Source organism: Lithobates pipiens, unplaced genomic scaffold (genome assembly GCF_037356315.1).
Source record: "Lithobates pipiens isolate NorthernLeopardFrog02 unplaced genomic scaffold, aLitPip1_a1.2 Scaffold_22, whole genome shotgun sequence".
NCBI lineage: Eukaryota > Metazoa > Chordata > Amphibia > Anura > Ranidae > Lithobates > Lithobates pipiens.
The window spans coordinates 215,109,308-215,125,559 of record NW_027507784.1 but is presented as its reverse complement, the minus strand read 5'-3'; the positions used below and the strand labels follow the sequence as shown (position 1 = coordinate 215,125,559).

Below are 16,252 nucleotides of genomic sequence, written 5' to 3'. Positions count from 1 at the left end.
TTCCACAAAGGTCCTTATAAGGACTGGTAAGGTATAGTGTACTACAGTATATAGGGTTGAGTGAGGTACAGTCTGCTATTCCTTAAGGACTGGTATAGGTCCACAATATATAGGGTTGAGGTGCACTACTGCTGACTGCTGCACTATTCTGCAACAGTCCTTTATCATTATAGGGACTGAGGTACAGTCTGCTAATCACAACCTACTAGTTGCACAAAGGTCCTTATAAGGACTGGTAAGGTATAGTGTACTACAATACATAGGGTTGAGTAAGGTACAGTCTGCTAATCCTTAAGGAATGGTATAGGTCCACAATATATAGGGTTGAGGTGCACTACTGCTGACTTCTGCCCTATTCTGCAGCAGTCCTTTATCAGTATAGGGACTGAGGTACACTCTGCTAATCACAACCTACTAGTTCCACAAAGGTCCTTATAAGGACTGGTAAGGTATAGTGTACTACAGTATATAGGGTTGAGTGAGGTACAGTCTGCTATTCCTTAAGGACTGGTATAGGTCCACAATATATAGGGTTGAGGTGCACTACTGCTGACTGCTGCCCTATTCTGCAGCAGTCCTTTAGCAGTATAGGGACTGAGGTACAGTGTGCTAATAACAACCTACTAGTTCCACAATGGTCCTTATAAGGACTGGTAAGGTATAGTGTACTACAGTACATAGGGTTGAGTGAGGTACAGTCTGCTAATCCTTAACCACTTCCCACCCGGCCAATGCACATATACGGCCGGGTGGGAGCCGTCTACTTCTGATAGGACGTTCAGGAACGTCCATCAGAAGGAGCGGGATCGCGCGCGCCCGCGCAGCGGTGCGATCCCGATGCGCCCGTGTCACCCGGACAACTGATCCAATCACGGCCGTCATGTGATGTAAACAAACAGCCGGTTGCTAGGCAATCAGCTCCTCCTCTCCTCACACAGAAGTCATCACTGAGGAGAGGAGAGCAGATCGCTGCAGCCGGCTGATGATCAGTGAGTATGAGCTGTTTTTTACAGCTTTTTACTCACTGATCACAGTCTAGTGTAAACACAAATCACCACACAGTGTAAACACCACACAGTATAAACACAATGTCCCCACACATGTCCCCAAAACATACATGTCCCCAAATAATAAAAACACATGTCCCTAATAATAAAAACATGTCCCCCACATATGTCCCACTAAAATCACATGTCCCAATGATTATCTGCACGTGATCACCTGCACACATATGTACATGATCATTTGCGTACATATGTCCGTGATCACACAAACCAATTATTATACACTTAGCGGAATTTTTTTTACCAAAAACATGTAGCAGAATACATTTTGGCTTAAAGCAGTCCTTTATCAGTATAGGGACTGAGAGTTTTGTCACAGGGTCATTTAAAAAATAACAGGCAGAGGAAGAGGCAGGCCCTTTCCTCAGGGGTGGTAGGGGTAGGGCAGGAGCAACAGGCTTGAGCCAAAGTGGGAAATTGCAGAAGGTGCGTGCGATTACGTCAAAGGAAGCACCAGAATTGGTTCACTGGCTCACTCAGCCTTACTCTTCTGCACCCTCCTCATCCTCTCGATCTGCGCCCTCTTCTTCACTCTCTGCTATGTGCAACCCCAAAGACACTACCACCAACAACACCACCACCACCACCACATACCTTCCGCATGAGTCACAGGAATTATTTTACGATCCATATCAAGACATTTCTGATGCGCAGCCACTCTTGGCATTGGATCAGGAAGAGGAGGTAGCAACAACCGCCACTCAGCAGTCTGACGACAGTACCCAGATCAGCCCAAGGAGGAGGTTGGTCCCCGGTGTTGCTGCCTACTCTGAGATCTCTACTTATAGCGGTGGGGAAGGTGATGTCGATGATTTGTCTAGTAATGTCACGTGGGTGCCCACAAGAGAGGAAGAGGAGGGGAGTTCAGAGGGAGATATGGACCAGCAGATAGGGAGGAGAAGCAGGAATAACTTACATTGCACAGGAGGGACAAAGCAGACTGCTAATGAATCAGGAGCGAGTCATCGACCATGTACGGTCACATCTGGCGCTCCCAGGACGCCGGCACATGGCTCCGCAGTGTGGGCGTTTTTTAACGTGTCTGCTGCTGACAATAGTGTTGCAATCCGCAATCTTTGCAGTCAACGCATTAGTCGCGGTAAGCCCAACACTCACCTAGGGACGACCGCCTTAAGAAGGCACATGAGCTGCCATAACCGAGCCCAGTGGGATCAATGGAACACACAAAGCCACACTCCAGGCTCTCACCGTCCAGCCTCGTCTTCTACTTCTCCTTCTCCTCTCTCCTCACAATTGTCCTCCACTCCACCTTCCATCACGCCAAGCTCATGTTTTTCTGCAAAAAGGCAGGCTTCAGTGGGCCTAATGTTCGAGCGTAAAAAAATGATGACGCCGGATAACCCTCTTGCCCAACGGTTGATGGCTGGCTTGTCAGAACTGATAGCCCGCCAACTACTGCCATATAAACTGGTGGACTCGGAGGCCTTTTGAAAATTTGGAACACCACAATGGAAGGTCCCAGGAAGGAAGTATTTCTCAGAGAAGGGCATCCCAGAGCTATATGGCCATGTTCAGCGGCAAGTGAATGTATCTCTGGCACACAGTGTCGGTGCCAAGATACATCTGACCACAGACACGTGGTCTAGCAAACACGGGCAGGGAAGGTATATAACTTTTACTGCCCACTGGGTGAATCTTCTGACGGCCGTCAAGCATGTAACCCGTGGCACCCGTGTAGATTTGGTTTTACCGCCACGGATTGCATGCAGGCCTGGCTCTTCTTCTCCTCCTCCTCCTACTCCATCCTCCTCCGTCTCCTCCTCGGCTGACTCCTCCTTTTCCGCTGCTAGCGTCTCTTCTGCTGCGCCGCCCAAGCTCCCCAGAACCTATTCGACATGCCAGGTAAAACGTTGCCATGCCGTGCTGCGTCTGTTGTGCCTGGAAGCCAAGAGCCACACTGGCCCGGCACTCCTTTCAGCTTTGCGTTCACAGGCAGATCAGTGGCTAACACCGCTCAATTTGACAGTTGGTAAAGTGGTGTGTGACAACGGTGCCAATCTGCTTAGCGCATTGAAACAGGGCAAAATTACGCACGTGCCATGCATGGCACACGTCTTAAACTTGGTCGTGCAGCGATTCGTTGTCAAATACCCTGGGGTCCAGGACATCTTGCGGCAGGCAAGGAAAATCTCGGCCCATTTCAGAAGATCTTACACGGCCATGGCTCGCCTTGTTGACATTCAGCGGCGACACAATCTGCCGGTCAGACGTCTTATTTGCAATTGCCCGACGCGATGGAACTCAACCTTCTATATGCTTGATAGGCTGCTCCAGCAGAAACGTGCAGTTAACGTCTACCTGTATGAACTCTGCGGCAGAACAGGTACTGGGGAGCTGGGGTTTTTTTTTCCCGCGCCAGTGGCTGCTCATGTGCGACGCATGCAGACTTCTCCGGCCATTTGAGGAGATCACTAAACTGGTCAGTCGCAGCCATGGCGCCATCAGTGACATAGTACCTTATGCCTTCTTTATGGAGTGTGCATTGCGTTGTGTCATTGATCAAGCTGTGGAGGAGCAGGAGCGGGGAAGATAAGGAAGTCGCAATGCTGGATGAATTCCCATGGGGGCTACTCTATCTAGACAAGACAAGTGAACAACAGGAGTCTGAAGAGGAGTCAGAGGAGGATGGTGCTGGGGCGGATGAGGAGGAGCAAGAAGAGCATGCTTCAAACCTTTCTGGGATCCCTGTTGTTGTGCGTGGATGGGGAGAGGAGAATGAAGAGGACGACATTATCCTGGATGATGAGCAGGAGCCAGGCCACCACATCGTTTCCAGTTTAGTGCAAATGGAGGCCTTCATGCTCCAGTGTTTTAATAGGGACCCCCGTATAAAAAGCATAAGGGTCAAAGACCAGTACTGGGTGGCAACGTACTTAGACCCCCGGTACAAACACAAAATGGCAGAAATGTTACCGCCGTCACAGAAGGCTGTCAGAATGGAGCACTTCCAGGCATTGCTTCGAGAAATGCTGCATTCTGCTTTTGCGTGCGCTGGCAGAGGAGCAATTCCCACTCCCAGAGAAGGAGTTGCGGGTACCAATCCAACAGCACCTGCAAGAAGAGGGCGGTTTGAAGATGTGTTGGTGACTTCTGATATGAGGTCATTCTTTCAGCCGACCCATCGACAGGTCTCATCCGGATCCAGCATCAGGGAATGCCTAGACCGTCCGATGTGGACGCTCTGAGGAGTGATGAACCCCTCGACTACTGGGTGGGCAGGCTTGACCTCTGGCCAGAGCTTGCCCAATTTGCAATCGAACTGTTGGCTTGCCCCTCGTCCAATGTCCTGTCCGAAAGGACGTTCAGCGCAGCAGGGGGGGTCGTGACCGATAAGCGTACTCGCCTAGCTCACGGCAGTGTTAACTACCTCACATTTCTAAAAATGAATGAGGCTCCTACCATCCCTGTGCTGTGCTGACTTCCTCCTGGGGCTGTACCTCTGCTGTGTATATTATGAGGGGCTCCCACCATCCCTGTGCTATGCTCATTATGAGGGGCTCCCACCATCCCTGTGCTATGCTGACTTCTTCCTGGGGCTGCTTATTATGAGGGGCTCCCACCATCCCTGTGCTATGCTGACTTACTCCTGGGGCTGTGCATATTATGAGGGGCTCCCACCATCCCTGTGCTATGCTCATTATGAGGGGCTCCCACCATCCCTGTGCTATGCTGACTTCCTCCTAGGGCTGCTTGTTATGAGGGGCTCCCACCATCCCTGTGCTATGCTGACTTACTCCCGGGGCTGTACCTCTGCTGTGCATATTATGAGGGGCTCCCACCATCCCTGTGCTATGCTCATTATGAGGGGCTCTCACCATCCCTGTGCTATGCTGACTTTCTCCTGGGGCTGCTTATTATGAGGGGCTCCCACCATCCCTGTGCTATGCTGACTTACTCCTGGGGCTGTACCTCTGCTGTGCATATTATGAGGGTCACCCGCCATCCCTGTGCTATGCTCATTATGAGGGGCTCCCACCATCCCTGTGCTATGCTCATTATGAGGGGCTCCCACCATCCCTGTGCTATGCTGACTTACTCCTGGGGCTGCTTACGGTGCAGGTGTCAGTGCTGTATATCACGGTGCTGGTGTCATTGCTTTATGTCACGCTGCTGATGTCAGTGCTCTCTATCACGGTGCTGGTGTCAGATCACTCTATCACGGTGCAGGTGTCATTGCTGTATGTCACGCTGCTGATGTCAGTGCTCTCTATCACGGTGCTGGTGTCAGATCACTCTATCACGGTGCAGGTGTCATTGCTGTATGTTACGCTGCTGATGTCAGTGCTCTCTATCACGGTGCAGGTGATCATCTCCTGCACCCTCTTCTTTGCCTACCCTGACCTTCCCTCTCCTCCATTGTCTTCATGCGCTCCACAGTCCTGAATTTTCACAATTTCACATATAAAAAAAGAAATGCTTGTAGTTGTCGATCCCAGACTCACCTCATACATGTGTTATGTCATTGGCCATGTGGTGGGACTATGTTTGCACAGCTAGTAATTATTTTGTAGCTCCAAATTTGACCTGTAGGTTTGCAAAGTTCACCTCCCATTGAAGTCAATGGGGCCGCCGCGAACGTTACGGTTCGCGCAGTATCGGCCGCGTTCGCGAAACGTCCCATCAGAAGTTCATCCATCACTAGTGTAGAATATTAATTGAGTGTCAGTCTAGGAATAGTGTGAGTGTAGTGAGGAAGACCATTATTCAGCTTTACATAGTGTGCAGCTAGAGTAAGGACAGCTCAGTTAGTTTCACTGTAGTGTAGTGAGGCCGTGTCAGTAATCTCTACATTAGTGTATAGCTAGAGTAGGGACAGTTGAGATAGTGTCAGTGTAGTGACAGTTAAACACTGTCTATTTGATTGCATTGCTGCCAGTTTAACGCCATTTACTTCTGTGTGCATTACTAACAGTTCAGCGCCATATAGTTTTGCGTGCCTTACTGCCAGTTTAACACCATATAGTTCTGTGTGCGTTACTGCCAGTTTAAAGCCATATAGTTTTGTGCGTTACTGCCAGTTTAACTCCATATATTTCTGTGTGCATTACTGCCAGTTTAACGCCATATATTTCTGTGTGCGTTACTTCCAGTTTAACGCCATATAGTTCTGTGCATCGCTGTACATTTGGCACATTATATTGCATTATATTATAGTGTATCTGTGGAGTGTGTCTGTGCAGTGTAAGTACTCAAATTAAAGTGCACCAAACACCTCTTTACATTGACTAAAGTGCATCTACGTACAGATTTCAACTTCTTCTTTACATTTGCTTATAAGCACCACCCCCTCCCTCCCAATAATGTCTGGGAGGACAAGGAGAGACAGACATTCCCTTGGCACTGTAAGGAGGCCAGCAACAAATGTGTCCACAGGCAAAGGCGGATGTGGTGGTTGGTCCTCAGGCAGGGCATGATTTCCTCTGTGTCCACAGCATGCAGAGGAGGTGGTGGACTGGCTTACTAATCCTTCCTTATCCTCCTCATCCTCTGTCACATAAGCAGAGACAAGTGTGCAGTCTCCTGCAGTTGCCAGAGTGGATTAACCTGCCTCCTTGTCCACATCTATTCCTGCCATAGCCCCAACATCAGCCATTGAGGAGTCAGCTGAGTTATTTGACTACAGCGTCAGCCACTTCCACCTTGATGATGCCCAGCCATTATTGGATACAGATGTTGGTTCTGAGGTTGAGGATGTTAGGAACATGAGCCTAGAGAGAGGGAGGAACACTGGTAGACAAATTGACATTCATATTCCTCAGGCCACAGTGTATTGCCAAGTTGTCTCCAGTGGTAATGATGAAGATGGAGGAGATGGAGATGATAATGATGACGATAATGATGAGGTCACTGAAAATGGAAATGTGGATTCGGTTTTGCAGGGCAACATAGAAGTGTGATATGCAGATAATTCCTTTACAAGTATCCCTTTGTATGCACTTAAACACAAAAAGGTGAACAAAATACTGTAAGAGACTCGTGACAATGTAATATCTTCAAGCCATTACCAGGAATGTGTTAAAGTGTCAGCACAATACTGGACAATAGCTGTTTCCTAAATTTGAAATCACTGCTACTGCGGGTTTGTGGTGAATCCTAGAAGTTTGAAGTTCTAGGTCTGGAAAATTTATATCTACATTCCCCTGGGTTTTATTACTTTATACAATTGACCAATTAGGACCATTTAGGACATGGTTCTTTGAAGGCTAAGTCCACATTTCCTTTAGCTCTATGTCCGTACTGTGGTTTGATCTTTCAGTTAGACAGCTAAGGATGGAAACTAGAAGTCCACCTGCTTAGGTGGTTGATGGGATTTGTAGTTTATTCACAGATATCTAGCTCTGCCTGCACATCCTCACAAATTTCAAACCTGTCTGCTGCCTCAGGGTGATCTGATTGGCACCATGTTACATGCTAAATATAGGTGTAACATGTAACATGGTCTTAAAGAGAGAGTTAGCCTTTATTTTGGATTACTAGCTCTTTGGAGAATCAACCCTATGTGTTACTTTTTTGTAATTATTGGGGGGGTTTGTCTTTTATTTTATTTTGTGGCTAGTTTAAGGTACAATTGTCTATTGAATTTTGCTGCAAGATATCCTCTAAAAAAACAGGTTATCATTTTGGAGGGGATATATTGGGGTGATTTAAGGGGTATATCACTTTTATTTTATATTTAAGGACCTTTACTTTAGGTTAAAATGCTCTTTTGCTGCAAGGGCTCCCTTAAACAAGTGGAGGGCTTGTTTTAGGAGGGTGCTATTTTGGTTTTTTCATTATTTTTTAAATTTTTTTTTTCTTTTTAAAATTTATTTAACTGCTTCTCACCTGGACTATTGGAAAATGATGGTGCACTGTGGGTGCACGGTTATCCTGGGTGGACATCATATGGCTGCCTCCCAGGATCGGGCCACTGGGCACAGAGGATGACAAACCAGTGTACTGGCCCGCTGCCAGTACCATGTGATCTCTGTGACCAATCACAGGAGATCAAATTACAGTTGGACACAGTTAAATACAATGGATGGCTTCCATGCATGTCATTCATTGTGTACTATTGTGTTAATCTCTGTGATTGGCCCTGTCTGTACTATGTGACCAATCATAGCCCATCTGTACCATGTGATTCACTTTGGCCAATTACATATAATCACAATAGTAAACACTGAAAAAGGATTTAATTCAGAAAAAAAGGTTTGCTTATAACAGTGACATTTTCAAAATGTTAATTTTTTTCATATTCGTGTGGAAAAAAAAAATTACAAAGATGTCACATAGGTACAATGTTGCATGATCGCACAAATTATCATTCAAAGGGTGATAGAGCTGAAAGCTGAAAATTGGCCTGGGCAGGAAGGGGGTGAAAGTGCCCTGTATTGAAGTTGTTAACATACACATCAAAACAGATTCATTTGACAGTTTTCATACAATACATGGACAATGCTATTCCTCCTATACTCCCAGCCACCAGTCTTGGCACTTCCCATTTGTAGTTCTCTACAGCAAGCAGGGACTTGTACTTCTGTCCCTGCTTTCTGTAGTGGGTGGAGGGGTTTCACAGACCCCAGTCTGTACTGCCCATGGAGGTTGTGTCCTCCTCCTCTGCTCCCTGCCATCACTGCCGTCAATTCGCTGACGACCCCCCGCCATCTCTCACTGCAGAGCAGGGATCATTACGAGACACCAACCGGAAGACAGAGAGGGGATCTCAGGCTGCGATAGGTCTTGTATGTAAAACACAATCGCCGTAATGTCCCGCCTCATGGACCGCCATTGGAACGGTGTGCTGTCTATCACAAAGTCGGTTCAGGAGGTTGGACATTATGGCGATCACTGTTTCACATACAAGATCTGTGGGGGTGGCACAGTGGTGTACTGGTTATCACTCTCACCTAGTAGTAAAAAGGGTCGCTGGTTTGAATCCCAACCACGACAATACCTGCCTGGAGTTTGCATGTTCTCCCTGTGCCTGCGCGGGCTTCCTCCAAGCACTCCAGTTTTCTCCCACACTCCAAAGACATGCAGGAAGTTTAATTGGCTTCTGTCTGAAATTGGCCCTAGTATATGAATGGAGACCTTGGCTTGTGGGCTCCTTGAGGGCAGGGACCGATGTGAGTGTGCAATGTGGGCTCCTTGAGGGTAGGGACTGATGTGAGTGTGCAATGTACAGGGATAGGGACAATTGTTTTTTTTTTTTTTTTAACTTTACACTTTTTATTGTTTAATTAAAAAAACATACATTACAATCAGATCATCCAGAATTTTACATAAATTAAGAGAAAGATGTCTTTCTAACAAAATTAACCATGCTACTAAAATAATTTTGTTATATTCAAGCAAATACATTACACATATTAATACCTTCCCTCATCCCCTTACCAACCCACCCCCCCCCCCCCACCTATCCCCTCATCGTGATTATTGAACACCCATTTTACACCTTGCTTTCCCCTCTCCCCTCCCCTCGATTTCAACGAATTGACTCCTGTATCGTCCGCAGGCTCCAAAGGGAGGGGGAGGGGGGCATCGAGAGGAAAAACTTAAATAGAAGAACCTTAACCAGCGTTTGTAGCGAGAACTGCAGCCTCTTCTCGACCTATGGGGGGAGCCCCAGTCTATCCAACCTAGGCCCCCACAGTCTTATAAACTTACTGTGATTGCCCTGCTTTATGAAGAACACTCTCTCATTTCCTATTGTTGAATTTACCGCTGCCACCCAAGTCTCAACTGCCAGAGGCAAATGCGCCTTCCAATGTCATTATTTGTGTAAAAATTTAGATTTGGGTTCACTGCACCCTTTAAGATCCAAATTGTGTCTGTACTGCATGCCTGACCTGGAGATATTTATAAAATTAGCTATTGGATAGATTAAATTCCTGTTTCAAATTAGCGAATGATTTCATAGCATTGCCTACAAATAATTGGCTCAATGGAGTAATCCCTTGGTTCACCCATTCCCTATATCTTTCAACTTTAGTTAACTCAATCAAGTTCCTGTTATCCCACAGGGGAGCCAGTTTCTGATACCCCCTGGTATCCTAGCATGGCCCTCGTCATTTGCCAAGGTTTAACAATTAGATTTATCGTTGGGCAGCGTATAGCGAATGAGTTTGCCTCTAAAGCCTCAATGAGTGTATTATGTGGACATCCTACCATCATCAGCTTACCGCTGGGGTTATCCCCACTTAGGACCCCTCCCACTGCTAGGTGCTGTAGCTGGGAGGCCAAAAAGTAGAGTCTGGGGTGTGGAACCGCCAGCCCCCCTCCCCCCACGGCAGCTGCAGCGTCCAGAAGCAAATCCTAGACTGTCCTCTTCTCCAGGGATAGGCTGCACTGGTGGGTACTGATGAGACTAAACTTATGGGCACTGATGGCACAGATATGCTAAACTGGGGGGTACAAAGGATACTGCACTAATGGGCACAGATAGGCTGCACTGGTGGGCACAGTTGAGACTGCACTAATTGGCACTAATAAGCTGCACTGGTGGGTACAGATGAGAATGCACTTATGGGCACAGATAGGCTGCACTGAGGGGGCACTGATGAGGCTGTACTTAAGGACACTGATGAGCTGCACTGATGGGCACAAATAAATTGCATTACGGAAGCTCCGACGAGGCTGACCTTATGGGCACTGATAAGCTGCACTGATGAGGCTGCACTAAGGCAGCACTGATGAAGATGCACTGATAATCTGCACTGATAAACTGCACTGAGATGGGGCTGACGAGGCTGCACTCATGGGCACTAATAAGCTGCACCGATGAGGCTGCACTAAGGCGGCACTGATGAGGTTGCACTTATGGCCACTGATAAGATGCACTGGGGTGGCACTGATGAGGTTGAACTTATGGTCACTGATAAGCTGCAGTGATTGGGCACTGATGAGGATGCACTGACAAGGCAGTACTGATATGCTGCACTGATGGGCACAGATAAGCAGCACAGATAAGGCAGCACTGATAGGCTGTACTGATGATGGGCACCGATAAACTGCACTGAGGGGGCACTTATAAGCTGCACTGATGGACACTGATGAGGCTGCCTTTATGGGCACTGATAAGCTGCACTGTGATGGCACTGATGAGGTTGAACATATGATGGGCACTGATAAGCTGCAATGAGGATGCACTGATAAGGCAGCACTGCTTTTCTGCACTGATGGGCATTGATAAGCTGCACTGATAAGGCAGCACTGATATGCTGTACTAATGGGTGCCGAGGTGGAACTGATAAGCTGCACTGATGGGCACTGAGGAGGTACTGATGAGACTGCACTTATGGGCACTGATAAACTGCACTGATGGGTACAGAGGAGGCACTGATGAGACTGCAATAATGGGCACTAAGGCTGCACTTATGGGCACTGAAAAGGCAGCACTGATATGCTGCACTTATGGACACTAATAGGCTGCACTGATAATGGCTGCTTTACTGACATCATCCACTGCCAAATATAAGTAGGAAGGGTTTCCACCATCCCTGTAAAGTTTGCAGTCATTGTTTATGTCTTATTTTCAGTTTGATGTGTTTTATATGTGACATTATATATCACAGAGTTAGGTATTGTGGTGATATTGAAGCTTATTGAGATTTCCATACATTAGAGGGTTTCGCCGTTATTGTGTTACTGATTTGAAAGTTAGTACTGCAATTTTTTGTTATTTTCTCATGCCGACATTTACTTGAGCCACATGCTAATGTAAAGCAGCATGACCTGGATCTCTCTTTCTGTGGTGCTGCGAGTGATGTGCTCATATACACCATACAAGCACTAATTGCTGTTAGAAAGATCCCAAAGCTACAGCAGGAGGAGGAATATTTATAATACTGAATTACAGGAGAGTATAGCGTGTATAACATATAATTATGGGCATGTGTCTACAGTTCGGTAGCGATTACATAAAGCAAGTAAGGGCAATATGTTTATCTCCTGTTGTGGCTGGGGGGGGAGAGCACAAACATGCTTTGCATTTATAAGGTTGTAAACTACCTATCCTGCTGTGTGTACTGAGTAATTTGGCTGTCTGGCTGCAGAAAGAGGGGTGTGATTTATGTTGAAGTGGGCTTGTTCACATTTAACATGTAAAGGCCTAGTGTACCCTCCTACATTCACTGCAATTCCCAAAGATTCATGGGAAATGTAGTCACTTTTCCTGTAAAGAGAGAGGAGATGATATGATGTAATCACTGTGCAACCATCTCCTTGGCAGAATAGATGCTGCATTTTTTGAATTACAGAGAGGACTTCCTGAGAATTCAATTCGACTTTTCTCTCTTTATTGGTAAGGAATTTCACAAATGTAATAATGGTTTAGGTTTTTTGTATAGGGGGGTGTACTAATAGGGGATTTTTTCCCGATCCTGGTTCTGCTTTAAGGTTGAATCATTATTTATTGGAAGGTTTTTTGAGTGCTTTCTGAGCCCTTTTGGAAAGTGTATTGGACTATGGTTTAACTTTTTCCACCACTACATATGGCTACACTCCAGTGGCTATGAACCATCACCATTCTTTTTAAAACCTCAAGTATCACAATATTTTGATAAGAATTAGGATGGCACTGGCTGGAATGTGGGTCACACTGCTATGCCTGCTATGCTTTGCCTATTGGCCCAGAAATGGCAATTTTTATTTGACGGATTCAGCTCTCATTGATTTCAATGGGGTTTGAGTTTGGCATCTGAAGCTGAACTTTTTGAAGTTCACTGAACCCTGCTCAACCGGAACCCAGGGCCGTTTGGCTCATCCCTAATGCTGAAGTAGAAGTGCAGTAACCCACAGCGATCAAAAAATTTAATTCTCTAAAATGACATGACTAAAATGGAAATTGTGATTGGTTGCTATGAGTTATTTCTTTATTGAATAAGAATGTAACTATTATTTAGAGGTACAGTAAATTATTAGACTCCATGTTTGTTTTTGGAAGTCTTCTCCATTTTGAGCATATGTTTGATACAGTGGACAGGCGCTGTTGGTTTATTTTGTTGACAGTGGCATATTTATATTTTCTTTCTGCCTTCCTAGGTGGCTTTTCATTATTCTCTATTCAAATTGTAAATGGTTGTATTCCATGCTCATTGTTAGGATGGTGACAAAAATTATTTGTGAAAGAAAATGAGAAACATTTGTGACAACTGCAGTTTACTTGCTGGAGTTGTCACAATCTGCTTTATTATAATCTGATGTCTGCACCGAGAAGGAATATTTAACAGGACAGCTAGTCTATCCAGATTTAAAAGGTGAAAGTTGCTACAATTAGCCACTTTCATCTGTATTATTTTTTTAACTCAGACATCTGTGACTATAACTGTAAAATGTAATATATTTCACAGCTCACAAATTGTTTCATTTCCTCACAAATGGCATAAGAGTTGTATGTTGGATCTGTGTCTCTTAATTATGTGTATTTTGAGTGAAACTGCTAATACTTATGTGCAGGGCCATCTTTAATATTGATTGGACCCTGGGCAAAACTTTTCTTGCCCCCCCCCCCATGGAGTTTTGCTCTCCGCCTGCTCTGAGACATACAATAAATAGCAGCTAGACTAAAAATCAGTTTACTGAATCAGATCAGGCAGCTATTGTGATTGGTTGCCAGAGGTTACAGTGTATCATTACCACTCACTGACTGGTTGCTAGAGGTTACAGCACATGATTTCTACTTGATTGGTTGCTAGAGATTAATGTGGATATGACCTCAGGGGGGCATGATATACGTATCAATGCCACCGGCCGCCCCTATTTACATATGAATGCCGGTAATTTACATGTAAACACAGCGTCTGCAGGTAAGTCATCGTTACACAACAATAGGGAAGCTGGGCAGCATTAGTAGCAGCACTTCACACTGAGGAATTGGGACACAACACAGGACTAAAACCTCAAGGGACAAGGGAATTTAAACCAGGATAGTTGGCAAGTATGATGCAGCTGCTTTGGGCCCCACAACAATGACGGGGCCCAGGGCAGCTTCCTCTTTTGCCCTGCCTTAAAAACGACCCTGCTTATGTGGACTAGTACCTTTAATGGCAGGATTCCTACAAATGACAAGTTCCAAGTGGATTTATTTAATGGCTACTAAAATATTAACAAGCAAAGGGGAAACATAAATTATCAGGGATCACAATGGATAATTCAGGAACATGTACAGATATATAGATTTAGGAACCAAACTAAAGTAATTAAAAGCTCTTGTTAGTTTGCAATTCTAAAATAATGCAAGAATTTAACTGAAATTCATGGATACCAGTTAGGTGCTTTATGTGAAAAACTAATAATAAATTATAACTAAGAATAAATACTTTGGTTGTCCAACATTTTTAAACCAGAGCACTGGAAAAATAAAAGCTCTGAACAAGTATTATTTTTAAAGCCATACAGGCTGCATTTTGACATTTAAGTCCTGTTCAAGTAACCAAAGCTATTCTATTAAATCACAAAAACAAGATCAATACATTTTTGAAAGCACCAGGAAGTGACTGGGTACCTGTTAAAGTGGTTGTTAACCGCAGAAAAAAAAAGAAAAAAAACAAAGCCTGCAAGGCAATGGCATAATGTGCTTGTATGCATCGTTTAGGAGATGTTCATTTTACCTACAGGTTAGCCTCATTATAGGCTTACCTGTAGGTAAAAATAAAGTGAAATAGACATCACAAGGTATTCAGTAAGAGACATGGTGGATTGTAATCTTTTGTAACAATTTTTGGGAAATTTAAGAAATTAACATTTTTTTTGTTCACAATTTGTTTTGTACATACTGTCACCAGACCAGTACAGTGTCACCATATGACTGGAATGGTGGTGATCAGGGACACTTTTACAATTTTCACACTTTTTTCTTTTTTTTTTTTACATACTGTTACTAGCGTAGTACACAGTCACCATACAGTCGCCATAGTGCATAGAACAGTACAGTCACCATATAGACACTGTACAGCTCTGGGAAGGTGATCAGGATTTTTCAATATTTTAAGATTTTCAATACTAGGATTGCTTATTACAGTGATAACACTATATAAGCAATCATTTTTACACTTTGCATGGAATTATTTATGTCCATTGTGCACTATTGTGATTGGCCACAGCTATCAAATGGTTCAGGTCTGCTGTGATTGGCCCTGTACCATGTGATCACTGTGACCATTCAGGGAGATCACAATAGTACACAATGGATATGAATGACAAGCCGCCGTTTGTTTACAACTGACTGATCTCTGATCACATGTACCAAGTACCAAGTGACGATCCTGGCTGCTCTCACTTTCCTCTGCAATCTGCATGTGTCATTTCTCGCAATTTTTTTTCTCTGACCCCAGGTAATCCACGGTGACCTCCTACCTCCAACATCATCACATAACATGTGATGGACAGCCTCACTGTCAACAATGTGTGTGTAGAAGGGAATGTTTCCATTCCCTCCAGTCTGGTCTCAGATTATACTCAGTTTATATTCTCTGCTCTGTTCTGTGGAGTGTGTGACATCAGATCCCCACGCCCTGCCTTCTAGAGCTGAGTGCTCTGTGCACTTTGGAAAGCTGTGGAAGAGAGGGGGCTACATCTAAAGAGGTACAGTTTATGTGAGAGGATTTGCTTCATCATTGTTTATCACCCGATGTCTGTTATTTCAGCAAGCTTATGCAAAGGTTTACTACTACTTATTAAATTACCAACAAAACTAGTAGTTACCAGTGTGGATGAAAATGTGTGAATGGGTTTGCTGTAAACAGTTGCATTTGTTTTAATGGAAAGTTTGTGTTTGGAAGCATGCCAAAATAAAAAATAGTCCTTTCCAGCTACAGACCCAACATTTTGTGAAACAATACACTTGTAAGGGAATGTATAGTGGTTTTGTACATATCTGCCTTATTCCTAATAGTTAAGGCTAAAATAAAAAAAATAAAATCATATACTGTATTAGTCAGGTAAATATGGAATGTTGAAAATATTACATACAGTATGTTTTATATATTACAAGTGCAAGTAATATATATATATATATATATATTATATATATATATATATATATATATATATATATATATATATATATATATATATATATATATATATATATATATATATATATATATATATATATATATATATATATATACACTCACTGGCCACTTTCTAAGGTACACCTTGCTAGTACCAGGTTGGAATCCCTT

The 16,252-nt window shown here is 44.4% G+C and overlaps 1 protein-coding gene across 1 annotated transcript in view; it reads left to right on the top strand.

The window, feature by feature from the left end:
* Positions 1–16,252, top strand: part of LOC143925714 (glutamate receptor ionotropic, NMDA 2A-like) — a 220,369-nt gene that overhangs the window by 17,939 nt on the left and 186,178 nt on the right. The window lies entirely within an intron of this gene.